Source organism: Hyaena hyaena, unplaced genomic scaffold (genome assembly GCF_003009895.1).
Source record: "Hyaena hyaena isolate Hyena2069 unplaced genomic scaffold, ASM300989v1 scaffold_169, whole genome shotgun sequence".
NCBI classification, from domain to species: domain Eukaryota; kingdom Metazoa; phylum Chordata; class Mammalia; order Carnivora; family Hyaenidae; genus Hyaena; species Hyaena hyaena.
Window position 1 is genome coordinate 1,002,812 of NW_024080801.1, and position 17,339 is coordinate 1,020,150.

The window sequence follows — 17,339 nt, forward strand, 5'->3', positions numbered from 1 at the left end:
ACAGTGAGCTTGTGGTGAGGCCTGTGGCTGGTTGCTTTCCTCCTTCCAGCCTGACTGTCGACTAGAGCACCCAGGGAGGCCTCGCACTGCTGCCAACTGCCCTGGTCCCAGCTGTGGATGCCTGACTTTTCTGGAAGATACTAACGATGCCTGCACAGTATGCCTGCAAAGCCTCCCTCAACAACTGTGAAGAGCGAGCTCCCGGAAGTCCCAAGGGTCTGTGGGTCCCCTGCTCCGTGTTACAAACGAGGGAACAGGTGCAGGGAGGCACCAGTCCGAGGGCACCAGCACCACCGAGGGAGCTAGGAAGACTGCAGGAAGCTACAGCGTGCAGTGTGCTGGGAGCAAGCAGAACTGCCCTGTAAGGGGTATGAGAGCAAAAACCGGGTCCTGGCTCCTCACCACTGGGTCTCTAGTGTTCGACACTCAGAAACTAGCTGCAAATGGTTATGTGGACAAATAAGCCTGTCCAGGAAGGGGTGTGGGGGGAGGCTGGGAGGGAGTTCCAAGCATTGTTAACACGCAGTTAACATTTACTCGTTTTCCATATGTCCCACCTCAGCACCTGCAATCGAGCGCTATGATGTGCGGCTAAAGTCCCCTGTGTGGACAATCCACAATTTACGGAGTTCTGGGACTGTACTTTAGCCCTTCTCCCAACCTTGCCTGCTCGTGGGGTTTCTGACGCGCTGCTATGAAAGAATCAGGCAGCGAGGATCTTGGACAGGCAGCACAGCAGGCGGACTGGGCTCCAGGCAGACCATGTGGCCCGAAGCCCAGCTCTGCACTTACTGCCAGCTGTGCATCGGCGGCTAAGTTACCTAGCTACTCTGGGCCTCGGTCCCATCACTGGTGAAACACAGAGAATGACAGGAGCGTGCCCTCAGGGTGGCTACGGGGGTGGGGGTTAAATATGTCAGTGCTCTGGGCTCTTAGAAGAGCATGTGACCCACCGGCAGACCTTCTGGCAGACACTCTGCCAGCACTTATACTCGCGAAGTTCGGGTGATTCCTTAGAACACAGTCCTGGAAGTAGGATCATAAGGAGATCGCTTGTAGAATGGCAAGGAAAGTGCCTTTGAAAGTCCCGGCAGCACTAAGAAGAAAAAGGTCTTTAGCTCTAACAGATTAGCCCTAGAACAAGGGCTTTGGAGGACCTGGAAGGTGAGGAATTCCCACCACCAGCCTTCCTGGGAGCTCTGTTCAGCCTCCTGCTGTGAGGCATCCCCTGTGGCCCCCCCATGAGACAGCACTCTCACCCCACCCCACACCGTGGGAGGTCCTGCCCCAGGGAAGTCCCTGGTAGCACCCCACTTAGCTGGGGCTTGTCTTTCATTTGAAACTCATAATTTGTATCATTATTTCTTTCTTTTTTTTTAATACTTTTATTTATTTCTAGGAGAGAGAGAGAGAGACAGCGTGAGCAGGGGAAGGTCAGACAGAGAGGGAGACACAGACTCTGAAACAGGCTCCAGGCTCTGAGCTGGCAGTCAGCACAGAGCCCGACGCGGGGCTCGAACCCACGAACCGCGAGATCATGACCTAAGTGAAAGTTGGACGCTTAACCAACTAAGCCACCCAGGCTCCCCTGTATCATTATTTCTTAAAGAGAACTCACAGATTGTATTAGCTTCAGGCCTCACCAAGCTCCAAACTGAAACTGTATACACCACTGATTTGTGCATTTGTCTGTTCCTCCCATTAAAGTATTAATATCTCGAGGGACAGAGCTCTTGTCTTCCTGTTTTATCCTCCCTCCTTCCCCCCACCCCCGCCCAGGTTCTAGGCACAGTGCCAGGGACCCAGAGGGTCTGCTGCATGAATGAATGAATGAATGAATGCATGGGAGGGAAGGAAGGAACAATGCAGCCTGAACCAAAACCTCTCTACTAATTCCACTCACTCCTGGATGTCCTCCTTAAAATCGTCCCGTACAAGGTGCTTGCCACTTCTTCAGAAGGTCAAAGCCGGCCCCCAGGGCTCCTCTCTTCCACGGAATCAGCCCCCGTTCCCGAAACTCTTGCTTTTCTCTTAAAGGTTATCAGCAGTAGAAATTCCACCTGGGTCTCACTGCTGCCCATTTCAGGACCTCTGACGACCAGGACCATCTCTTACCTAGTGAGGCCGCCTTGGCCTCCAGTCCACTTCTGGGCCCGCTGATAACATTTATTTTTTCAGAGCAAATGCTTAAGTCCTGAGGGACAATGCCCAGTACACAGCTCTTTGAGCCTGAAAAGATACCCTGGAGCAAACGGGCCTGGCTTTCCAGGGCAAACGCAGATGATGGGTCCCCGTATGTCCTCTGCCTGGCAGCCTGGCTTCCTCACCCTCACGGTCGTGCTCTGCCTGGGCAGTGTCGCTGGGTTCCAACAGCTCCTCGGAGTGCCCCTCCTGGACCAGCATGCTACATGTGCTCTCCGCCTGTCCCCACCCCCCCAACCCCCATCCCCCACTCTGCCCTCTGCATAGTTATGTCCCTGCTTACCGTCAGTCTCTTCCCCTTCCCCACTCTCTGCTAGGATGTGAGCTCCCTCTGTCTGCCCGGGACAGTGCCTGGCACATAGAAACAGCTCAGAAATAGATGTTCCTGTGCACGAATGACACTCAACAAAATCACAACCTACAAACGTTCTGCTGGGAGCCAGGGAAACGAACGTGTTTAAGTTAAAGCCTCTGTGCTTAAGCAACTCGGCCAGGGATACCACACTGCAAGAGAGGAAGTGCCCTCTCCCCAGAGAGGCCCACTTCCCCATTCAAGCCCTCAACCTGATCAAGGTCTGTGCCAGCCCCAGACAGCAGCCACACACCGCCCCTCCCCCCACGAAAACGTGCATGCGCACATACATACAGGCCCCCGCGGATGCACAGCCCTGCACCCCCACGTGCCTCTCTGCACACCCATTGTGTGTTTCACCCCTCCATCAGAGCCACCGCCTGTAAACAATCCTGGGGAGTGAAGGAAGTGACCACCACCAAGCTGTCGCCTTCCTGCTACTATGAATGTCAGTGCCTGCTGCTATGGGCGTCAGTGATCTCGGGGCCACGGGGACAAACACTTCCTCCGCCTTGGCCTCTGGTTTTCTTCTGGGACGGCAGTATCTCCCCAGGTCATCTGATCAAATGCCAGCAGGCAAACAAGCACTTGCTGTAAACTTGCCACATTTACTAGCTGCGTAACTTCGCGTAAGCTAATTACCTTCTGGGAGTCTTGCTTCGTCATCCATACTTGGGTCACTGGGTTGTTACCAGAGGTAACGGTAAGGGAAGAGTTTGGAACAGGGCCCAACCCATAGTTTAATAAAAGTGGTGGCCTGTGGTATTGGCAGTGGGGCTGGGTGACTGTTCAGCGTCATTAAGACAGATGTCAATGTCGAATGTTGTAGCCAGTGTCTCCAGTGTGGACTCGTGGTGGTCTTAATATATCAGTTGATTTAGAAATAGTCTAGATGATGTACCTATGTGTGTAGATTCACATATATATGACGTATATGGATGTATATGCTGATGTGTATACATATGTCTATAAATACAGAGGCGTGTATATGTGTGTGTATGTATGCACGAATCTATAAGCACACACACACACACACACACACACACTGCCCATTTCCCAGCTCTGTCTGCTTAGAGGCCCTAGAGGCAATGCCACGTCAGTAGCAGTGGACACACCTTGTGACTAGATCCCATTCTCCACCGAAAGGATCCAAGGCTCCTTGACCAACTGCTGATCCCATCATTAACCAAGTGATAAAGCCAGCATCGCGGGAGGCAGTGGGATGGACGAGCCTCCGCCTTCCCATGTGAGGCACTCAGGACCCGACAGGAATTCTGTGGGAAGCCCGGCGAAAGAAGAAAATCTAAATCTAATCACGGGGGAGCATCCGACACTGAGGGAGATTCCGGAAAATAATTGGCTTCAATGTGTCAAAAACGCTAATGTCACGAAATACAAGACTAAGGACGTTTTCCAAGCAGGACACACACCAAATGGGTTTTCTTTTGCTATGAAGGACTTCCCTGAAGGCAACTGGTGAAGTCTGAATAAGGTCTGAGGATTAGATACTAGTGGCAAGTCAATGTTCAGTTTCTGACTTAGTTGTATTGTGGTGACAAGAATTTTCTGATTTCGGGAAAAAATAGAGGAAAGGATAGAGCAAAAATAGTACAACGTTAACACTTAAGGAATCCGAGTGAAGGGTACCTGGGAATTTGTGTGGCTGTTTTTGCCACTTATCTGTAAATTTGCAATTATATCAAAATAAAGTAATTGAAAAAAATCTTTAATTGAAAAGAATACTCGGGGTTCATATACTGAGAAAAAGTGACTACAGCGTTTAGCACAATAATCTGAAGCTATTATCATAATAATTATCGTTACCAGAACGGTGCACCCAGCACATAATAAGCTTAAAATGTATAGATGGTATTATCACTGTTAACATCAGCACCATCACCACTGTTTTCCCTGGTGTGCTTGATACTAAGTGCTAAAAACTCAATACCCTTTCTTACTGTGACTTCTAATTACTTCACATCTGCCTTAAACTCCATTGTCTGAAGGTCCGTTATGGAAACACATGTTTCAGGTGCTTCCAGTACTCACCTGCAATGGTGATGACCTTGAAGACCAACTGAGAGAAGAGGCAGCACCCATTCGGATCTACATGTATGGACACACATCAGCTCAATCTTTTTCCATCACCCAAATCTCTGCTTTGTGCTTGCTAGTTCCTGGGCAACCCAAGGTCAACTAAGCCCAGTTCTTCAAGACACAACCTAGGGCCTCTGCCTATAGACCTCCTAGATACCTAGAGTTTCTTCTCTGTTCTCTCTTCAGACCCCTCCATAAACACCATGTATCCCAGGGATTGGGCCTCTTATTCTGCAATGCACACTGCCTCATTCGACAAGAAGAACCTCCTATTATACCCCCAGTTCTGACCCATCCAAGATGGCGGGACCATGGCCAACCCCAAGCTTCTCCCATGGGTCTTCTGTGCTCAGGAACCAGTTCTGAGATGTGGTAACAGTCCCAATCATCATCAATGTGTTTAACATGTTCTTGGAAAGTAAACCCACAGTCCCTTCCCTATTACCTTTTGTCTCCATAATTCCTCATTCTTCCAAGACTCAAAAAAATCATATATTGGGATCATTTTCTCCCTCTCTTTGTTTCTTATCTCCCTTGGCCCTGTCTTCAGCCAATGGAGACACTGGCCATTGCTTCTTCCCCTTTGCAGGAGGCCTCATACTCTGTGTGACCTTCCTACGACCACAGAAAGGCTCATATTTGTATCAACTTATTCGTATATATAAAACTGATAAATCCCAAGGTCCAAGTGGCTTAGTTTTCACATGGAAATATATACAGCAACCACAGGTCGGCTGTCCAAAGAAATTTTAAAAGTAATTCCATTTTTATAGATAAGTAGGTAGACACATATATAGACGCCCTCACCAAGAACCATAAAGGACAGTTATGCACGCACACATACGAGCACCAACCTTCTTCCACAGTGCTTGCAATTATTTCCAAGCTGAGTTAGACACTGGCAGAGTGAAGAGAGACATGCCAGGGTGATCAAAGTTTACCCAAGCCAGCCTTCCTCACTGATGGAAACATTCTCAATGTCCACAGTCCAAAATGGTAGCCATGGGTCCCATGTGGCTACTGGGCACTTGAAATGTGGTGAGCATGAGGGCTGAATTCTTAATTTTGTTTAATTGTCATGACTTAACATTTAAGTAGCCACATATGGAGTGGCCAGATGTGGACAGCTTAACTCTAGCCCGGGGCCTGGCACACGTCTTCCATTAAGGACCAGACTGTAAATATTTCAGGCTTTCAGGCCACACAGCCTCCGTCACCACTGCTGTTGTGATGTGACAGCAACCACAGACATATTTGGATGGAGGAGTGTGGCTGGGTACCAATAAAACTTTATTTACAAAAACCGGCCAGGCCAGTTTTGCCCTGTGGGTCATAGTTGTGGGCTGACAGGCACTCTAGCACAGAGTCATTCCAGACCTTCTTTGGGACACCAGACACTGGTCATACAAGGCTGTTCCCAATCCGGTTTGTAAGTATTGCTTACTGAAAACACAGAGGGCTCTCCTTTTAAGAAAAAGACATTACTTGATGTTCTAATGGCCCCACATCTTTCCCTTTAGGAGGAAGCGGTCCCTCTTAATGGAAGATCCCCGGAAGAGGAGGCCAAATTATAAAGGGAACAAGACAAAACATCTTTCCTCCGCTACTCAAATTCATCTGTGGAAGAAACCAGAAAGGACAATACCTCTCACTCGTGCGAGGGGAAGAGCACAGTCACTTACCTAAGTAGGCTGAGGTGGGGGACCGTCCACTTCCGGTCCTCAAATGAAACTGTCCTGGCCACAAAGCTCAAAATGTCTGCTCACCACGGCCCCTCGCGATGATAGTTACTTCTGGCATTTCCAGGTCAGAAAGGTTGAGTCTGAAAATGGTCCCAACTGAAAGGGAAGACGAAGAGGAGGAAAGCTTAAGTCATTTTTGACATTTTGCTCATCCGCGGTCTTTTGAAAATGACTCAGGACGATTAAAAGGCACTCACCATTGCTCCACTCCCCCGCCCGGTGATTTATACATCAAGTATTTGTTTTTTGAAATAAACACCTATCCTGTTCAGTGCACGCAGCCAAGTACCAGAGACAGAAAGGTGAGTAAACCTTTAAGAAGCTCAGGCTGGTGGAGAAAACAGAAAAATAAATACCTCACGGCAACACCATACGAGGGTGCGAACGATATCTGGGAGAGCGACGGGAGAAGAAATGACCGACTCGGGTTGAGAAGAGCAGATGGACAGTTTTAGCTGCTTCTTGCTCAAGTGAAATGCCATTTGGCAAAAAGAAAAGGTTTGGGGAAAGTGTCCCTGAGGAAGAAGATAAAGAAAACTGTGAGTTCGGGATTAGGATGCCCCAGGTGGGCCGGGTGGGAGACGGTTTTGGAAGGCCTCACCGAAGAGGAAGAACAGAGGCCCTCAATTGAGTTCTTACTGTGTCCCAAGCACTGAGGGCCGCAGAGACCACACATTTTCTCACGAAATCCCTGGGGTGGCCTCTGTGATTATTCCCATTTTATGGATGGGCAACTGGAGCTCGGAGAGCTCCTGTGAGCAGCCCTGAGCAGGATGCCAAAGGCAGTAAGTGGTAGAGAGCAGCCCCCAGTGGGCCACCCCCATTCTGTCTACTTCCATAGTCCTCCTCCCAGCCATCAGGACGTTTGCTTGGCATTTGCTTGGGTCCCCGTGTACACACGCTCCTTTGCAGTGTGGTTTTGCTCTCTCTCCCCCCAGGAACTGAGGTCCATTTCTCCACCCTCTGAATCTGAACTTGGCCTTGTAACTTGCTTTGGCCAATGAGCCTTATAACAAAAGACAAAAAGCTTAAAAAGTGCTTGTCCACAAAACTTCCCCTTTCTCAACTGCTAGGAATCATTCTGGGGCCATGTTAACCCCCGAGCTCGTCCCCTGGAGGAAGGCAAGCACCACGGGAGAGGCCCCAGGCAACCCAGCCAGCCCGGCTGAGCCCCCAAGTGCGTGGACCATGCCACTGAGCCCCAGCCAAGCTGCCGAGACCACAAAAAGTGTCCAATCAACCCACAGAATCAGGAGAAATGACAACAGTTTGTTGCTTAAGGCACTAAGGTTTGGAGCTGTTTGTTACGCAGGGAAGGCTCACTGATACAATTACCAAGTAATCTTTACACTGCCGGCAATGGTGATAACACGCGATAAGCTTGCAACTTAGAAGGAAAGATCAATGGGTGATGGGCATTGAGGAGGGCACTTGTAGGGATGAGCACTGGGTGCTATATGTTAAGTGACGAATCACTAAATTCAACTCCTGAAGTCAGTATTACACTGTATATCAACTAACTTGGATTTAAATTTTTAAAAATAATGATAATAAAAAAGAAAAATCGGCCTGTGTTTGTGATTGCCCAGGGAAGAGGAAGGCCAGAACTAAGGCATGGCTGTGGGATAAAGGAGAGGTGGAAGATTCAAGAGCTATTTTAGATGTAAGGTCAACAGGATTTAGCTACAGACTTACCCACTATCTGTCTAAAGGCGTCTGGTGTCGACAATAAATAGACTCTATTTGGAGCTCGCTGAGGGGATGGGATATTTCCACGGAAGACACGCAAAGTAGCCTGAGCCAGAGCAGTCCGGGTCAGTGTCACAGAAAATGGAAGCACCCAGAATAAAACTTTCTTGCGAGCCCCTGTTGTCTGAAAGAGGAATTAAGGTGGGGAGGGGGTGCTCTCCGCCCCAGCCTCTTGACCGGACCTGCCATTCCCACCTCCTCAGATGCCAGTCCTACTCTGAGCAGCCCCCAGAGGGATCCGTGTAAATTGTAACCTAGACCTTCCTCCCCCCATCACCAGCTGACACTGTCCTTTATCCCTCTGTGCTGTCCACATACTCTTCAGATTTCAGTACCAACGGCCCTTCCCAGGGACATCTCTGCCGGCTGCCTTGACAGGCCAGGCACCGCCACTGCCCAGAATCCCCTGCGCTCCCAGACGGCATGTGCCACTGGCCTGAGAACTCCCTGGGCTCACAAGTATGCCCATCCTACACACCACTCTACCACCACCACCGGGCACACCGCTTGCCCCATGGGAGAAAGCCAGTGCCTATTTCCTGAACAAGAGAATGAACAAAACCATTAATGTGTCACATGCTCAGGAGGCTTTCTTTAACATACTCCCCTCCACACTCCAGGCTGGGTCACCTCCAGGCACCCATGGCTTCCTGTGCTTATCTTCATTCGTGTGCACCGGATGCCCGGCCCCAACAGGCGAGCTTGCAACTGCAGGGCTTTTATAAACCACAGCTGTTCCTCAGGCGTCGCCCACCTTCCTCGGCCTCTGTTCTCAGCTCCTGACGCAGCACTGGGGCGCTGAATATGCCAGGCAGGTAGTTACCCTGCTCTGCACCTGCTGGGCCCGGGCGCAGCCTCGTTCCGTAATGAGAACCTCCTTGCCTTTGCTTTTCAACACGCACCCCGAAAACCTCTTCCGAAATGGCTCTCTTCCCATAGCACCCTGCCCTCCAGCATCACCCTATAATTCCACGTGCTTCCCTATCCTTCCTCTCCCAGGCCATTCACCCCTTCATTTCTATCTGTCCAACTGGCAGCCACTAGGCACTGGCCCAGACCCTCGGCGGCCAGCTGCTGGGTTTAAACCGGGAGACTGGGAAGCGAGAAACACGCCCACCAACTTTACCTGCCCCGCGGGAGATTAGGGCCCATAAATCATTCCTTGTTTACCCCTCACAGGGCGTCACCACTGGCAAGCCCCCTGACGTTCTTTCCCGTCATGCAATAAAACATGATAAATCTCGTAAGGGGGTTTGTTCTCGTTTCTTTGGGGAGCAGAGGAGGGGACTGGAAGCCAAACTCTACGTCCCCAGGAGTGTGGCTGGTCTGCTTAGTAAATCACGGCTTTCTCCTCCACGCGAGAAGTGATAATCTGGGGAACTGTGAACACTGGACCCGGCTGAATAAAATCCCTGCCCTTTTAACATACAGGCATCTTCTCCCGGAGGCCGGTGGCCATGTCATACTCAAAAGTGATGGCAGACAAACAGTCTTTCTCTGAAAGGTCTTTCTCTGAAACGGTGTTTTTCTTAGTTTGCCCCTCGGGAAAACGGACGCTATACCTGCTTCAACTGCTTTGCAAGGCTGTGCTGATAAACATGCGGGTAAAAACCAACGTGACATCACTTTAGTAACAATAATGATCAAGTAAAACCCGTAGTAGTAATAGTGGCAGAGACCACCTGAACTGGCTTAGGGGCACTTTCCCAAACCAAGCCCTTGGTTCTCAAACGCTCTGCTAATCTTCACAAGGATGTGATATGAACTATTATCGGCATCATTTTGCCGACGGGTAAGCGGAGGCTTGAGGAGGTTAAGCAACTTGCTCAAGATCATGGTCAAGACTGGAGCCTGAGTGATAAACCAACTCCTACCTGGACCGGCACGGTGTACTTCACACGGGTACTCACTGAGCCTCAGGTGCGCCCGGCGGGCTCGGTGCCCAGCCCTGGCAGGGACAGCAGCACACCCCCGGGTTCTGCCTGTGAGGAGCCCACCATGGGGGGGGGGGCACACCGCCTGCAGCCACGACACCCTGCACCCCCGGGGGGGAGCCGGTCAGTGCACGAGTGGGTGGTTTCTTAATATGAATTTCCGTCCGGAACACAATGACCGTGACCGTGGAGAGCGAGATCAACACAGAGACTGTCTGGCGGATCTGTCTGCAAAAGGGACAGGTGACCCAGATGTAGGCAGGTGCAGGGACAGATCAGAAGCTGGCAGTGAGATGACCCAGACACGCCTGGAGTAGGAGCTGGGTACCCGGGCCGACTAGAGGCTGGAGGAGCCAAGTGGCCCCCCTCTTCCTGACGCAGCCACGTCTCCCCTTTCTCGGCCCAGGGGCTGACATGAAGGGCACTGCACCCAGCCAGAAAGAAGCATGCATGCTTGTCCCCTCCCCCCAGGGCAGGGCTCCAGCTGAGGGCGAGTCTCGGACTGAGTGGATTTCTGAATCCGGAGCCTAGGTGCTGGTCGGCTTGCTTGAGAGACACATTATTATTCCCCACAGTGAGTGGGTGGGTGCAGACGACGAGGTGCTAAGCAGCCTGTGAGCGTGATTTCATCTGGTCTGCACAGCAGTCCTCTGGTGGCGGGGGGGGGGGGGGGGGGGGGGCAGGCTGATCCCCATTTCACAGATGTGGAAACCAAGGCTCCGAAAGCGCTATGCCGTTTGCCCAAGGCTGGCTGGGCTCTAGAGGGTGGTCTCCCCAGCTCACACCCCACAGACCTGTAAGTGGCGGGGGCTCACTGGCTTGCACCTCCTCTCTGGGCTCCCTAACAGTCAGCGGCTCCCAGCTCTCTGCAGCGGCTTCAGCTTCTGGCTCCTAGCACCGAGTGTGGTCTATTCTCCAAGCCCAGAGAGATAAAGACAGGAGTACCTCTCCCGGGGGCAGACACCCCAAACACGGCTGGCGATGGGGCTCAGGCCACACCCTCCCATCCACCGCAAGCCTCAGCCTGTTGGTTTTCCAAGAACACGGGTATGGCCACACCTCTTTCTAGAAGCAGGTAAAGAAACCTCAGTTGCATCTTGTTACAAAAAAATGAAGGTTGCTCAGAACCCCCACACCACAGCCTTGCCATTTCCCTCCCTTACACCCACTTCCTCCAAGCACGTGAAGGGGAGGTGCCTTGCTTCTGTCTCGGGGTTCCTCCACGGGGCCCCCTGGGCACTGGCTCTCTGCCCCCTCACTGCCGCTGTCACCAGGTCCCCACCATCTTCCAGCCTGAAGGCGGTCTGTTCTCTGGGGCTTTCCCCCATCCTCTCCTGCCCTATTTATCCCAACCTCCAGCCCGGAAGATGGGTATTGCTACTGCAGAGCCTCAGTGGGAAGACTGAGGCTCGGACCTGGAAGCCACCTGCCTGGGTCTCAGAGATGGCAAACAGTGGCCCCGGAGCTCTGCCCCGGAGCCCGTGTTCTCCCGGCCCTAGCCGCCCCCTCCGCCCCCAGGCCCCCCAGACAGGAGGTGCTCCCTCGGCTTCCCTTGCTGGGGAGCCTGAATTCGCCTTCAGAGCAGGTAGACACTGGAGGCCGAGAAGCCTCCTCTGGGCCCCCGGGCTTCTCCGCGCCGCCCAGCGTGGCGCTCTGAGCTCGGAGGGACTGTGAAATACGACGCCCAAAGTCTGTTTTCCAGGCAACCCCGGCCTCATTAAGGAGGCGCAACTCGGTCCTTCTAAACAACAGTTTGTGGACGAGGGGAAAGGAGGAGGGAGGAAAGAAAGAAAAAGGGAAGGAAGTGAAGAAAGAAAAGTTCTGCTGACCATGGAAACCTTGAGCCAGAGGACACGGCTTGCGTCACTCGGAGTCCGTCCGCGCTGAATGTGACCCGGAGCGCCACCATCAGCCATCCTATTTACAGCCCTTTGAAATATGGCTGGGGGGGGGGGGTGCTTTGTTCTTCTGGCCTCTTATCTGATTCTCAGGAACAACGTGGAGGCGGGTGGGAGGCGGGTTGGCAGGGGTGTGTTAGTGCGGGCGGCCAGACCAGACACACCGGACCCAGGATGGGTTTTTTAGGGCAGAATCCGGTGATGTGCGAGGGGGGGGATAGAACAGCCCCCCAATATGCGATGCAACCTGGGGGACCTTAGGTCAAACGGCCAACCTCAACGAACCTCCGCCTTCCCAACTGTCAAAGCACTGATAACAACAGCAGCCGCAGAGCCCTGGTCAGAACGTGACATGAGCCCGAAACGTCCAGAACACAGTATCTCCTGGGCAGAAACTCTGGAAGGGGAAAAGCGCCGCCAGCCGCCAGAATTCACAACACTCAGCCCAGACCTGCTCAGAGGGAGGTCTACGGGAGCCCGCGGGCAGGGGTGGTCCGGGAGACTGTGGGTCTAAGCACGATGCCAGCAGGCCAGCAGCGGGGGCTCGGGGCAGCGGCTCACACAGGAGAGCCGGCCGCTGGGGTCCCTGGCCGCGGGCCTGGGGGGGACAAGGGAGGCTCGCTCTCTAGGACACCCTGAGCTTCCCCAGTCGGGCGGAAACGCGGCGGTAGAGGCAGGACTCGGCAGCGGCAAACTGCGGGCTGGCTTCCCGCGCTGGCTCTGCCCGCTCGCGGGCTGAGGAATCACACAGGCCGGCCCTCTGCCGGAGCGGCCTGCTTCGCCGTGAATGTCTAAACTGGCACATCCAAGTCTTAGGAGCCCAGGGTCCAGTGCCACACCCAGGCTTCAGAAGCCAGGCCCGCTTCTCAGCCTTAAATTCAGACAGCCCCAGAGCTGCAACCCTACTGCCTCCTCCGGGAAGCCCTCCACGGTTGGAAGTTATGTGTGGCAAAGAGCTTCCTAATCCACGGAGGTGTCCAGAGGCCCAAGGGCCGCGTGTGGGGCACAGATCTCGCGATCACTAGCAGTGTTCAAGCAGACACAGAACCACCACGTGGGAGAGTGGAAGTGAGAAAGCAATTCATGGGACCCTGAGCAAGGGGTTTCTCCTCTTGAACAAGGATCGTGATCAAAGCACATACTTAGTAAGCACTTCGAGTGGGTGCTCTGCAGGGCACCGTTCTGAACCCTTTCGAAGTACCAACTCATTTAGTACCTACTGGGAGGTGGGTACTATTACCCGTATTTTATCGATGAGGAATGGAGGCACAGAGAGGTTAAGCAACTCGCTCAAGGTCACACAGCTACGAAGCAGCAGGGCCAGTACTTTCATTGAGTGAATCAATGAGTGACTCAGTAGATGAATAATTGAAATCTTGGAATAGGGGAAGGTTAAACAAGGGCACCGCTAAGCCTCTGCAAATGCTGCAATCTTACAATTCCTTCTTGTTTCATGCTCTATAAACGTGCAACCTCTGTAACGCGTTATCACTCAATCTACTCAAACACACCTTCCTCCCACCGGCTCCGGAAACTGTCACGGCTTCTGACACCGCGGCTCACGCTCAGAGAAAAAGAGAAACCTCCTTTACTTCACCCCAGGGCAGACTCCCAAGGACGCGGAGATATTCCGATATTCAACACTGTGTCCGGGGCCAGTAAATTTGTTCACCTTCTTTAGACGTTTGGCCTGGTTTCGACATCAGTTTAATGTTTATGATCCTGGAGTTCACAGATCGCTTTTGCTTAGTTCCGTTTGTTCCCTGTCATAGGTAGAGACAGAAATATAGCAGCAGACCTTATGTCAGAACCGATGCTTCACACCCCTCTGAAAGGCGTGTTTTTCAGTCGAAATTTCTAGTAGGCGGTGGAGCGCAACCTCGCTGGCTTCTCATCTCCCCCTTTTCATTTTACTTTCCTTTTTGGCCAGAAGACTGAGGTTTCAGATTTAAGATTTTGCCTTAGGAACAACCAGGAATACCCCCCACGAGGACATTCTTGTTTGTGGCGGCTCGTATGTTTCCCAAGCAAAGGTCTTTATTCATCAGACTCTCCACCAGGTAGTAGGATTAACAGTGTTTTCAAGGAAGAACAGCTGCCCTTTCTCTCCATTGTGAAGATGTTATTAAAAAGGAATTTTCCAGTGTTGCAACAGCAACTTCTACTAATCATTTTCCTTGGAGCAGGTGGCTCAAGAGGCACCTTCCCTGGGAGCTGGGTGGGTCTGCACGCCTGACGACAAACTGTATGCTAAGCCTCTCTGCTCACAGTCCAGTCTCCGACCCGCGGCCCCCAGACCCTCCTCCATCCCGGGCACCATGCAGATCTCTGAATTCAGTCTATGACTACGAACCAAAGGATGAGTGCTTGTGATCAGCAACACAGGGTCCGAGCGGAGGCATAAAGATCCAGCAAGTCTATCAGATTAGCTCAATGCACCCATCCAACCGGAGCCAAATGGTGAAGCAGAGAAGAGCCTTAGAGACCCGCCCAGTGGGATGCATGCGGGGGACAATCAGGACCTCCCTCCCTCCAGAGAAGACGCCACAGACCTGGGTGCCGTTGCCACGGCCATTGGGTGGGATGGTACGCAGCATGGGTGGGCCTGGGGACAGACAGGCAGTCTGATGTGTTCTATATCCGCACCTCTTAGGGGGGCTATTTCCACCCTTCCCAGCCATCCCCTCCCCCGGATGTAGAGATGCGGGGTGATTCTGGGAATGACAGCATGGTGCCTGAGATCTTGGATTCCGGGCAGAAACGAAGCAACTAGGAATGGCCATTTTTCTAGCTATGGGACTTTGGGCAAGCAGCTTAACTTCTCTGTGCCTCAGGACTTTGGGCAAGTGGCTTAACTTCTCTGTGCCTCAGTTTCCACTTCTGTAAAATGGGATCGGGGGAAAATACAAGCAGTGGGTTTACAGGGCTGTTATAAAGACGAGTAAAGTAACATTAAAGGAAGGGTCAGGTCTGCTGATGGAATGTTTGCGTCCTGGCCCGGCCCCTGCGGAGGTGCTAACAGTGGAGGCGCTGACGGAAGGCATGTGGGAACCCAAGACCGCCATCGTGTAGGTTCCGCAGGTAAACTCTTGGGGTTTTGTAGAAAACCCATCAACTGGAATTACGTTCTTTGAAATCCTCAAGGACAGAAGGCACACAGTAACCTCTTTGCTGCCAGGCAGTCACGCAGTTTACCCGGCAAAAGATGCATAAGCAGGACTCCTAATTCCCAGGCTCCTCCGGTGGTTTCTCTCCCTTGTTCTTAAAGATCCTGGTCAGGCCTTTGTTCCCTGACTTTGACGTGACATGCTTGCTGACTCCCTCCCCTTGACGAAATTATTTACATGCAAAATAACTACACGGTTGGGAAATCACCCAACTAAATGCCTGAGTTATTTGTGGACAGCTTCTTTCTGGAAGTTCCACTAAGATGTCCCTACCTGAATCTCACCAGCAGAACCTTGCCCGGGCCCCTCCCCCAGATCCCCGCCCCCTGCACCTTCGTGATGGGGCATTCTGGCTTCCTAACGCCAAAGCTCGTTCTCGGCCAAGTCTGGTTCGGGTTCCTCTGCACCCTCTTTGCGTGAACTGTAAATGGCAGCCGTGCCCGCTGTCTTAACGGTATACGGTCCTACGGTGCCTTGCGCTGTGTCGTGTTATGATGATGATAAAGGTCGGGTCCCTTAAGTGGACTCGAAGATCGAATCAGGAGACTGAGACTGCGGTTATGCTCCTTTGCGGCTGTTCTCAGACTCAGCCAAGCCGAGGCAGGCGGAGCGCAGGGTGAGGTGGCGAGAGCCAGGCCCCGAGGGACAGGATGAAGGGTCAGAGCGGTGCCATGTGTCTGTTCCCAAGCACGTGTCCTTGTGTCGACCAGGTCCCCCGACTCCTCTGTACCGTTCAAGGTGGGGGTTAGGGGGTCGGGGCATTGAGGGATGAGCTGAGCTGGATGAGGGATGGGGCGGCGAGGCCACCGTCTTGTGCGTGCGGTCGTGTGTCGGAAGCACGGGCTTATGACTTCCCGGGGGTGACCCACTCTGCCCCTGGGTAACTGCGGGCACACGGAAGATCTGCGTGCAGAGACCGTGTGACCTTGGGGAAGTCACTTCCTCGGCCACACGGGGAGAACCTTAGCCCCAGGGTAGCAGCCAAACAGGGTCAGGGCTACAGATGCCAATGGCCGTGAACCAGAGGTCGGGGGTTTTAAGAGGTATTTTAGCCCTCAGACAGCTGGCAGGTCTATTAGTGCGTTTCTGCAATAGCACAATAAAGAAAGGGAGGGGGACACGGCCTGCATCACTGGGCCAAGCAATGTGAGGCGTTTATTTTGGGCTCCAGTCTAGCCTTCCAAGGAAAGAGGTTTTCTTTTCTTCTTTCCTTTCCTTTTCTTTCCACTGAGCCTTTTATTTCTGAAAAGGTAAATGCCCAATTAGATGGATTTTCGTTTTTCCTGTGGAGTTGTTTTAGGCTTTTTGAGCATGAAACAATATTTTGGAGTCATTCCACCTTCTCAGAGAAGAAGCTGGGTTTGCTTTGGTTGGGTTTTTTGTTTTTTGTTTTTTTTCTTGGTTGGGTTTTTCTCAAGAGCCCTCTGCTAAGTAAATATTCATGAAGGGAATTTTTAGCCACTCTGGTCTATTAGTTCAATGTGGACTCAAATGGGTTTGTTGTTTTTTTTTTAATGTAGCAAAATCTATCGCAATGATATCTATTTGGGTTTGATTTCTTTTATCAAGGTAGCTGGTCAAATTAAAAAAAAAAAAAGGATTTTTTTTGGCATACCCAAATGTGGACCTACCAAAAGTCATTCACAACCCCCTTTTTAATTCCATCAAATACTCTGGAACTAACATTCTTTCCTTCTCAACTACTCTGAATTGCTGAAATTGTTTAATTTGAATTTATATTCTCTTAAGGGCTCCAGAATCAGGCTTTGTTAGGTAACTTACATATTTTACGTGAGAAAAATAAATATACACATATATACGTACGGAGTCAGAAGAAATGGTCCAAACATCCCCAGATGCTTTTGGAAGGAAAAAACTTTTAAGGTAAAAATATTCAAATAGTATTAGCTGAATATCACACAGGCTAAAAGGACAGAAGGGAACACTACCGTCCCCCACACCGCATGTCTGAACCCCGACCCTCAAGGACAAAGGCTAACATTTGTTGAGTGGTCCTTTCACATCAACCCTAGGGAGTATCCTCCCCATGACAGAAGAGGAAACTGAGACCCAGAAAAGGCAAATAACGTGATCACCTAGAAATATGTGATAAGCCTCAGACCAAAGCCTTAATTCCGAGGCTACTCTGCTTCTCAGAGATGCTACTGAAGGCCTAAAGGTCTTCATAATAATATTTT

At 51.7% G+C, this 17,339-nt stretch overlaps 1 protein-coding gene across 1 annotated transcript in view; it reads right to left on the reverse strand.

Moving 5' to 3' along the window:
- ST3GAL1 (ST3 beta-galactoside alpha-2,3-sialyltransferase 1) overlaps positions 1–17,339 on the reverse strand; it is a 93,830-nt gene that overhangs the window by 69,630 nt on the left and 6,861 nt on the right. The window contains exon 2 of the mRNA XM_039240192.1: positions 6,334–6,489. The gene's annotated coding sequence lies outside the window, so the exon portion shown is untranslated. The remainder of the gene's footprint in view (positions 1–6,333; positions 6,490–17,339) is intronic.